General features: G+C 37.8%; 1 long non-coding RNA gene across 2 annotated transcripts in view; it reads right to left on the minus strand.

The window, feature by feature from the left end:
- LOC107583778 (uncharacterized) overlaps positions 1-11,390 on the minus strand; it is a 56,866-nt gene that overhangs the window by 14,950 nt on the left and 30,526 nt on the right. The window contains exon 1 of one of the 2 annotated variants that reach the window (XR_001609068.1): positions 1,726-1,802. The exons of the other annotated variant lie outside the window; for it this stretch is intronic. This is a non-coding gene — a long non-coding RNA (uncharacterized lncRNA). Of the gene's footprint in view, positions 1-1,725; positions 1,803-11,390 lie in introns of those variants that run through there. 2 annotated transcript variants of the gene reach the window in all.

Raw genomic sequence — 11,390 nt, forward strand, 5'->3', positions numbered from 1 at the left:
GGGCGTCTCACACACACACATATATATATATATATATATATATATATATATATATATATATATATATATATATACAGTATGTGTAGCTACTATGTTTTGCCTTTACATTATATTATAGTAAGTGAGAACAGAGCATGCAGAGATGCGATTTTTAAACCAATATTAATAGTTTACTTACACAAGTTAGCACAGATTGCTTTCAGACCAATACCGAACCATATCATAGTTTTTACCCCAGACCACCTTTTCAACCGGTCTCTGGTGCGCTACTGTACATCTGAGTTTGGAAAACTGCTCTCACACCAAACCACACAAACTCAACTGTGATGTAAAATGTGCTTGGGCCCACACCAAAAGCAAGCACCCTAAAAACAAATAATATTTACTGAAACTATGACATATAGCTGTATATTCAGCATTAAATATTGTCAGATTTCTCCCCAGTCATAATACCCCGGGTCTTTAGCCTGTTTGAGACAAGGAACCTGTTACGATCCCAGCCTACAGGGCGACAGTGGGTGCTCACATAAGGAGACAGGATCTCTAACTGATTTTCCAAACTGTTCTCACTAGGCCTCAGGCTTGGCTTTCTTTGTCTCTCTCATGCGCTCTACTCTGAACACCAAAGGCAGATGTGGTTGGTTCTAACCTCATGCTGTGCTGGACAGAACCCTTGAGAAGGAAGCAGGTGGTCTGGCGTGTATACATGTGTTTGTGTGTTAGTAGTGTGAATTTCCCATTGCTCTGCTGGCTCAGGTAGCCTATGTAATGATTTCTCTGCTTCTGCAACAAGACCTGAGGGACATGTTCTGCTGCTTTTAAACACACAGCAAACACTACAGAAATGGCTCAGTGATGGCTCTAAAACCCTTTATTTACTGTATAATAGTCTGTTACACATTCCCAGCCACTGACCGGTGGTCACTTTCAATCCACAAGAGTGATAAATGTGAATAGATTTGGCTTACTGTTTGCAATGTGAGGACATGAGCATGAGATCTTGCTGTAAGTTTCCTCCAAAACTACTTAACAAGTTAACTAATTAAAGCTGATTATTTCATGATAGAACGTCGGCTGAAAGAGGGCAGGAATGTGCAACTACATACTTTAAAAATCCACTAAAATGTGGGTTATCCAAACAATTAGTCAACTATTCACTCCTTTTTTTTGTTTGATTACAAGCATAACAAAAAAACTTTAGAATGCAGATCTCTCAAGTTAATAATAAAAAAGACATCTTAAAACATAATGTTAATTGCAAAAACACAACAAGCTTAGACACAACTGGCAAAAACAGAATGCATCCAAGAATGCTCAAGTTCTCAATAGGGAAAGTGACAGATATTTAACAAATAAATAGATTAAATAGCAATAAACTTTCATGGCAACAAATCTATAATGGTCCTCATAAACAAATGCTATATGCATAATAACAGGGTCATTGTCCAGTAATTGTCTTTAAGTTTATTACTGAAGCGCTGAATTTGTTACACCAGTGGTGCTTTGATGGCTGGCTGGGTTTTAAAAAGGATGAATTTAGGAACACAGCTTCTCAGAAAGAGTTTTCAGTGCTGACAGTCTAACACTAAAGTAAAACATGCCATCAGCACAATAAAAACCTCTCTGAGAAGTTTTGCCTGAAAATGCATCCCCTTTAAAGCAATGTCACTTAAAATTTTAAAGATAATACTATGTTATATGTACATGTTAACACAGATAAACTACCTCAGTAATCCACTAGCCAGCTGTAGTCCAATGAAGGGATGCTGGAAGATCCTTCTCCAAAGTTTTCCCAAGCCCTCTACAACAACTGATATTAGAACAGAAAACACAAAAACAGATATTGCTTAAATAAAAAGGGATATAAGTCTGGCATAGATGTTGTTCAAAAGCATAAACGCTGGTTATTCAGCACAGTCCTTCAGATGAAGAACCTTATACCTTGTTGACCAAGACAGGCCCTGTAGAGACATTAGCAATGCTGGGAGGAATAATAAAAAAAATGTCCCATTTACTAAGAGTCTCAAACTCTTGAACATCTTTCAAATATGTCAAAAATGTACACACTTTGACAAATCTTCCTCCTAAATGCTATTTTAATCAACCTGGTACCTCTACACAAGACATTGTTTCTCTGAGGACTAATAAACACCTGTTCGAGAAAGCAATTTTAGCCAGGCATTGTTATTTTTGTGAGCAATATCAACCAGATGGTCCATGAAATGTCTGGATGTGACTATAGCAGGCTTAATACAATATCTTGAAATCCCTAACTGTACACGTCTTGATTGCAGTCTTAAGGTTGCAAAACAGCTAAATAATTTCTAAGCAATCGAAGAGAGCAGAGTGAAACACGACAATATGTCGTTGTCAAATCAGTTTCCGGCATTCGTTCGACTGACCTATAAAAGGCCTGTCATCATTATCCTCCAATACAACCTCTACTAATACAGACAGTCAGTTAAACCTCAAAGTAAGACTTCTAGGCAATTTTGTCTTTTTTCTGTCTCTGGTCTGTCAGTGTGTGTAAGGAACAGGCTGGAAAACCTTCCAGGAGAGTGAGGTAATTATCTATTCTCTCCTGTCTGCCTGCTATGTACAGACCATTCTCCAACTGCTCATTAATGAAGCGTCCAATCAAATGCATCCAGCACTGCAGAGCAGCACCATTTAAAATCACAGGTCTAGACAACGGGCCGTTTTGACACACTCGCCATGACAACGAAGATAAGGGACTCTTTTTTGGGGTGGGGCCAATTACTTTATTCATTTATGCCAGTGCCAAAAGCACAGTATGCGTTCCACAATATTTTCATTCTTCTCTTAATACTTACCTATAACAACTTACGGTGAACTACAGCCTCATCTAAGACGTTTCGCCGTCTCCTTTGAAAGAAAATTTGAAGGTTTCTTCATACAGTGCCACAAAATCATTCCTAGTTGTTTGGGATTTTCTATAACCATATGCATAATCATTAGAAATGTAATAACAGAGAGGGTAAAACAAAAACTCTTATTGTTTTGAAATTGAAGCTACAGTGTGTGGGATCGGCAGTCATATCCTAGCTGATAAACAGAGCCATTAGCGCTAATGATAGAGTGTGTTTGAATACAATGTGCATTAGGATGAAGTGTGGGCTTCATCCGAACAGATTCTGCAAGTCCATAGCGAGTCACTCGCACAAGCTACAGTATTCCTCTCCAGCCAAATTTGAGACTAAATCAGCTGACTGAACTAACTTTATGCCCTGAGCACATTGCTGCACATCAGGGGGAAAAGGTTCACGAGCGGAGATGAAAATAGCACTATGTGAACAAACACAAGAGCTGCTACTTTTGTACTTTATGTAGGTGATATACAAACCAAGTGCTTAGAGAGCTGTGAATCAGATCAACATGTCTGTATGCTTTTCAGCATCTGGTTCATCAGACTCGACAGTTTGCACAGGGTGAAACCATAATGCATTATCCATATTAGCATATATGACAGCAGCTGGTCTATACTGTAACATACTCGTGGTTTTTTCCACAGGTGACAAACAACGATATTTTCCACAATGTCTTGTATGTTTTTGACTATACAAAGAAACTGAAAGGGGTCCAATGTTGTTTTGGACCCCATTGACTTTTTTTGGATGAGCAAAAATAGTCAAAACATTGTTCTTTGTATTATCCAGAAGAAATGCATATCTTTGTTTATCTACTGTATGAAAACAACTAAAGTGGTTAACAGACCAGCAACCCATTTTTGAGTTGTGACCCATCAGTTGAGAACCACAGTACCAGACAATCTGTTAACAACAAAATTGGCAATATCCACTAGGATAAAATAGAAGGTATTGACTGACGCAATGGACAATCCAAAAAACATGTAAAACAAAACCTTCCAGGAAACTTGATCCACCAAATACAGTTCCAAACAAGACCTACAGTGCTGAGAGCTGCTGTCTTTTGCCACCCAGTGAAATCAACATTTATAAGAGTGGTAATGAGCATTTTCCTTCCCGTGTGACAGCGCTAATGCAATGCTAATTACATTAGCATGAGCTATGAAATATGAGCTAGCTGACACGCAGTTCCCTCAGAGGATGATGAAGGAGCAGGCCTGTTTTTTAATAAACACGGTGCTGGTGAAATATCATCTCCTAACTGCCTTTGTATCGAGCCGCATGCACTTCTTCTGCCAAGATCCACCACTGACTCCCTAGGAATTTATGTACAAATAACTACTTTTTAATAGCCCTGTAATATGATTTCCTGGCAAAGAAATATTCAAATAGCTTTCAAAACCAGTACAGTATATTATCAGCCCCAAGCTAAACTAGATGTGGAAGGGTGAAAAAAAGAGAGATTTTTTTTCTCTGTAATTATTATACCATTGTCATCTGTGGGAGAGGAAGAATGACATGGTAATACTGCACCATGTTTCACTAGGGAGCAAACGGCATTGTTTTCTAAGAATCAGCAACAAAAACACAAACCGTAATTGTAACATTTAATTACCGTAGTCATTTACTTTGCCCCATCACATTTATCACACATTTTCCTCATTGGATTACAAAATAATGTCTCTTTCATTAAGGACGATTGGAAATGAAAGCAAGGCTGTTTTTTTGTATATGTGCATTTTAAATTGCTTACTAAATGCAAATAGGTGTGTGAACTCTGCAGCATAAAGCACACGTGGTTATTATATTTTCTGTCTTTGTGACCCCAACATTCTTTTATGTGGCCTTAATGAAGCAACTGCAGACCACCGTGACATTCGCTTGAGTGTCACTGAAAGAATTTCACTACCTCTCATGTGACCATTATGGTACCTTGGACTGTAGAACTGAATTAATTGCCTTGGCACTGTGGCTCACTTTCCATTGTGCTTTCCATTAAGACAAGGGAGCGGTTGCAAAATCCCACAGTGGAATGCATATGTGTGTGCCAGCAATAGTCTGAATGTTTGGGTAGAATACATTGCTGAAATGCAGAAAACAAGAGAAAAATTAACTGAATGTGTGGAGAACAACATAATTAAAAAAATGTCTGTTTGATTCAGAGACAAACAACAAAGTAGAACAAAAACCCTACAAGACCACATTCATAGCTCACGAGAATTGCGGTGGAAATTGTCAGTGGCATCTGAAATGGGGAAATTATTATTAGACCTCTACAGTAATAAATAAATAAATAAATCTTTTCAGAGTATTTCAGTATACACTACTATCCAAAATGTTTGTGGTCTGTAATTTTTTTATGTTTTCTAAAGTGCTCACCAAGGTTGCATTTTTTGGATTAATGATACATTTTTAAAATTTTAAAATAATCATTGTCTATTCTGAATTAAAGCTGATTATTTTCAACAGCCATACAGTCTTCAGTGTCACAGAATCCTTCAGAAATTATTCTAATATGCTGATTTGGTGCTTAAGAAAAATTTCTTATTATCAATGTTGTGCTGCTTAATATTTCTGTGGAAACTATGTTCAAAAGTAAAAAAAGTCATTTGAAATAGATTTCTTGGTAACAGTGTAAAAAACTCTTTACTGTCACTTTTGATCAATTTAATGCATCCGTGTTGAATAAAAGTAAGTAAGTATTTTTCAAATTTGAGCTATACTTCATTATAACCTTCAAAATATATTACAGAATTATTTTCAGTGGGCAAGAAAAGACATTTCCAATATATTACTGGATAAGTAAATATTAAATAAATATATAAGCAACAAATACAATTTTTTACTTTACTTTGAAATATATCTAAATTTACAGTATATATATAGGACATTAGTAATCTAGACATCAACACTCCAGTTCAAGTGTTTAACACAGTGTGTGTGTGTGTGTGTGTGTGTGTGTGTGATTGTACGGTAATGCTTTCTGGAGATGAGACTCTTCACAGTAGACCTCCAGGAATCCAAAGAGAGCTGGATAACCCAGCGGCCTCGCCCAGGCCATGCGAGCCAATCAGACCTGTGGGCTCTAATCTCCCCATACACCCCCTCCGCTCGAATGGAAAAGAGTCCCAAGCTGTTCTGTCAAGCATCTGTGTATGTGGCAATTTGAGAGCATGTGTGAGTAAAATAAGACCAGTGTGATTCATAAAGTGCAAATGCCTTTGTTTTCAACAACAACAACAACAATTAAATATGCATGCTGTATTAGACAGAAAACATGAACATGTGTGCACTCTTATGTCCTTGTCCTCAGCGTGTGTGTAGCGCATCAGGAGTGACTCTGACAAGCTGATAATGGGGGCTTTTGGGGGGCTGGTGCTGTGTGATGCGTCTGCACACTGAACTTATCTGGCTCTCTCTGGGGAAGCGGACAGAGAGAGAAAGAGAGGGAAAAAAAGAAATTCTCAACTGACGCTTGCGCCCTTATCGCTCTGACAGCCGCCGTTTACAGGAGAGTGGAGTGCCAGTCAGATCATTTACAGGAACAGATTAATACTGTCCATTGTGTCTCTCTCTTTCTCTCTCACACACACACACACACACACACACACACACACACACATTACAGAGGTCTGTCTGTGACCGCACGTACATTTCCCCTTTTCTTCCTATCTCTTCTTACTCTAGACTGTCTCACACTAGCCTTTGTGAACTGCAGTGTGTGTGCTGTGAAACAGATGCAGTCTATTGGAGACTCACTCAAAATTAGTGATGGAAAATAAGAGAGCACATTCATTCAAGTGTCTCACTTAAAGGGTTAGTTCAACTAAAAATGAAAATTACCCCATGACTTTCTTCTTTCATACGAATACAATCGGAGTTATATTACAAAAACATCCTAGCTATTCCAAGCTTTATAATGGGAGTGGATGGTAGCCCAAAATTTGAAGTCCAAAAAATTTTACCAATCCATAATAAAAGAAGTACGCGCAGCTCCGGGTAATTAATAAAGGCCTTCTGAAGTGACGCGATGCATTTGTGTAAGAAAAATATCCATATTTACAACTTTATAAACCTTAATCTCTAACTTCTGTCGTACGCGTGTTCACGAGAGAGTGGCGTCCAGCGGATGACGTAGGCGTAGCGTAAACTCCGGTGAGAATATGCTAGTCTTGCGAGAAACAAGTTTTGTTTACTGCTGTTACGTCCCATATTATAATTATGATGTGTTTTGGGTACGGTGTTTATTTTTCCCTCCCCTTTCCATTTCTCTGTCTTTACTTTCGTTTTCAGCAGAGCGACGCGGGTACCTGAGAGGTCTAATTCTCTGTCAATCATCAAAATGCTTAGTGACAACAACACGTGCACTCTTAAAAATAAAGGTGCTTCAAAAGGTTCTTCAAGCGATGCCATAGAAGAACCATTTTTGGTTCCACAAAGAACCATTCAGTCAAAGGTTCTTTAAAGAACCATCTCTTTCTTACCTTTTTGTAATCTGAAGAACCTTCTTCCGCCACAAAGAACCTTTTGTGAAACAGAAAGGTTCTTCAGATGTTAAAGGTTCTTTATGGAACCATTTAGACAAAAAGGTTCTTCTATGGCATCGTGAAGCACCTTTATTTTTAAGAGTGTGGCTTCACCAATGAGGGGGCGCTATTTGATTATAAAGACTGCACCTGTGCTGGAAGCAGCAGTTCTCTTGCACGCTAGAGCACTCATTCTGTTGTCCTGTTGTGATAGCACTTGTGTGCGTGCGTGCTTGTTTGTTTGTTTGCCCTGTACTATCTTGAAGTTTGGATACTGTGGTAAAGTCTGTGTTCTTTGATAACTTAGTGAATGACCCATTCAATCTTTCTTCTCTTTGAGGTTTTCACCGTTTCTGTTACCTGGTTGTCAAATCAATGCTACTAAATGGGGAAAGAGAAAAAGAACAGGTAAGATATCACGTGATATACGTTTGCCAAACTGAGTTTTCAGTTGTGTGTAGAACACTAGTTTAGTGACACGTGCCACCTGATTGTATTTTTGGTTGGTAGTAAGAGTAGTTTATTTAGGACGTCCTTGACGCTGAAGATTTTTCTTTCTATTTAATTTAGTGGTTTGTTTGTCAATATTGATGGTTGAGTTAGATTAGAAGTTTTTTGTTTTGCTCTTAGTAAGATTAGTTAAGTTTTGTTTCTTTTTTTGATTTGGCACGGTCTCGTTCTTCTCTCTTTTCTCCGATCTTTTGTGAACCTTTTTGCTTGGTTACAAAGTGTATATAACTTGTAAATTTATGTAAATAATATCCTGGGTTAATTTTTGTCCCGTTTTGTCACTGTAATAAACAGACACTTTGCCGAATTCAGAATGGTTTGTGTGTGGTCGTTTTCCAGTACACGTTCAGTGTTTTGATGTTGCACCCCTTATTTCCCCTAGACTTAAATGGGTTTGTAACAACAGCAAAGGAAAATCAGTGTCCTCTTGGCTTATATTGAAATCCTCCGACATTTTCAAATTCTCGTTTTGGACTACTAATTCGTGACCGGTGTTTTGTTTTGCTCTCTCCTCTGCACTTCCACGTTCGTCACTTCTGCGTTCGTCATCGCGTTTGCCTACGTGCTATGTCATCCGCTGGACACCACTCTCTCGTGAAAGTACGTACGACAGTTAGCGGAAGCTAGAGATTAAGATTTATTAAGTTGTAAATATGGATATTCACAAACGCATCTCGTCACTTCAGAAGGCCTTTATTAACCACCCGGAGCCATGTGGACTTCTTTTATAATGGATTGGTTCAATTTTTTGGACTTTTGGGCTACCATCCACTCCCATTATAAAGCTTGGAAGAGCCAGGATGTTTTTTAATATAACTCCAATTGCATTCATCTGAAAGAAGAATGCCATATACACCTAGGATGGCTTGAGGGTGAGTAAATCATGGGGAAATTTTCATTTTTTTGGAGAGTATCCACTGAACGTAAATTGCGTTATTTTGTGTCAGCTGTGCCACCCAGATACACTGTTTACATCGTTTACACTTTGATTTGAACGAAAACAACGTATCCATGTGGCGCAGCTGACACAAAACAGCATATGCAATTTACGTTTAGTGGATACTCTCCAAAATTGCACTAGGGTGATGCGGAGGAGACGAATTGTTGAATAAAGTTGTTTTTTCTTTTCTTTTAGCACAAAGTATTCTCGTAGCTTTGTAAAATTACAGTTGAACCCCTGATGTCACATGGATTATTTTACAGATGTCCTTGCTACATTTCTGAACCTTGATCTTGGTAATTACATTGCTGTCTATGGGAGGGTCAGCGAGCTCTCAGAATTCATCAAAATATCTTAATTTGTGTTCTGAAGATGAACGGAGGTCTTACGGGTTTGGAACAACATGAGGGTGAGTAATTAATTACAAAATTTTCATTTTTGGGTGAACTATCCCTTTAAGTGCGGACTTGTACTTTCCAACTTTACTAACTTTTGAGAGTAAATAGCTATTGTTTACTGCAGCAAATGCAACCATATATAGATACAATGGTATGCAGAGGCGTCATGCACTCATGATTTTTGAGGGGGCACATTGGTGGAGGGAGGGTCATGCTTGTCATGTGACAGCAGCCACGATAGCACTGTATAACTGATATAGGCTTATGTTTTATTTATTTATTTTTCCTTTTTATTCAAAACATTTCCAAACGTGTTAACTATATCAGGAAATAACTATATTCTCAAATATGTGTAAGTAAATGCGTTTTGCACCTTTATAGATTGTTATTTGATCAATAAATGGTAAATCAATAAAAGTAGACTAATAGTGTAATCTATGAACTACACATAAAAACCCGAGTTTACGTACCAGATATGGGTGTCATGCCATAAAATATTTTTAATACGACTGACTTTGTATTTAATGTGAATTTAATCACAATATTGTTAAGTTACTAATTATAACACTTTCATTTTATCAAAGAACATTTTCATTCAGTCTAGCCACTAGCCAGAGTTCAGACACTCTCAAAAACTCCCTGAAATGAATATCTTAACTTGCATGAACTCGCCAGATAATTCAGTCAGCGAGCAAGTGAACAAAACACCGCATTCCAGCGATGACTCATCTGCACGTCTCTGATTGGTCATTGCATTCATAAGCTCAACAGAATCGTGTGTGATTAGATATAATGCAGCGCTGTACAAACACGTCTGTCTCTGGCTCAGCGCCAGCCAACGAACGCAGATTTGATTTTAGCAGCTGATGCTGTGCCGCACTGAACTATCTAATCACACCCTCACTTTGAATGGGCATGACGCCTCTGATGGGATGGATGGATGTTACATTTGCCAAGCAAAGTGTAAGGTTCCCACACCATCTGACCAATGAATTTCCATAATTTCTCCTAGACCAGGGGTTTCAAACTCAATTCCTGGAGAGTCAAAGCTCTGCAGAGTTTTGTTCCAACCCTACTCCAACACACATGCCATGTAGTTTTCAAATAAGCCTGAAGGATTTGATTAGTTGAATCAGGTGTGTTTAATTAGGGTTGAATCTAAACTCCGCAGGGCTCCGGCCCTCCAGGAATTGAGTTTGACACCCCTGTCCTAGACAATTTGTAAAAATGATTTCATAGACACTGCAGTCACAGAGAGTGTTATCTAAGCTGATTAAATATTTAAGAGATGAGGATTTAAATTTTATATATATATATATATATATATATATATATATATATATTATTAATTCAATTCAATTAATTCAACAAATATTTCCAGATTGTCAATGACCATGGGAACACTGAATACAGCACACTGCCACATTAAAATAGAAAGTTCTGATGCAGGTGTTGCATTTGTCACATTTCACCACAGCTTCAGATGTGGCTCGTCCAATCAGAATGTATCAGCCATCAGAATTCATATTTATATTTGAGAATATTAAATAAATAAATAAATTATAAACTTTGTATTAAATTAAAGAAAAAATACAAATAAATATATAATATAAATAATATATATATATAAAGTAAGGGTGAGTAGAAAAAAATATTATTGAGCCCTCGATTTTCATGCTAAATAAATGATCACCACTTTAAAAAACATTTGATATGTTATGTAAAAATCAATATTCTTGATACAACATTTTTTCACATGGAGCTATGCAGCAGAGTTTGCCTTTTGACTGACCAGCTAATCTGCAGCAGCAGCAAAATTAATGCTGAAAGACACCAAAGCATATGTGATTTGTTCTCAGTGATTCAGTAAGATTTTATATATTTCCTCTTTTGCTTTCTCCATCCCTTCCTATTGCTAAGGTTTCCAAACACCCCTCACCACCTCTCTCTCTCACGTTAATGAATCATCCAGAACTTTTCCTTCAAAGAAAGATGATAAAGCCCCTCTGGCACAAACACATATTGCATGCATTCATCACCACACAGATTTAAGGTAAGTCGGCTTGCACCAACAGCTCAAGCAATCGCGCACACACACACACACACACACACACACACACACACACAC

The sequence above is a fragment of the Sinocyclocheilus grahami genome, unplaced genomic scaffold (genome assembly GCF_001515645.1).
Source record: "Sinocyclocheilus grahami isolate Dianchi unplaced genomic scaffold, SAMN03320097.WGS_v1.1 scaffold55.1, whole genome shotgun sequence".
Lineage (NCBI taxonomy): Eukaryota > Metazoa > Chordata > Actinopteri > Cypriniformes > Cyprinidae > Sinocyclocheilus > Sinocyclocheilus grahami.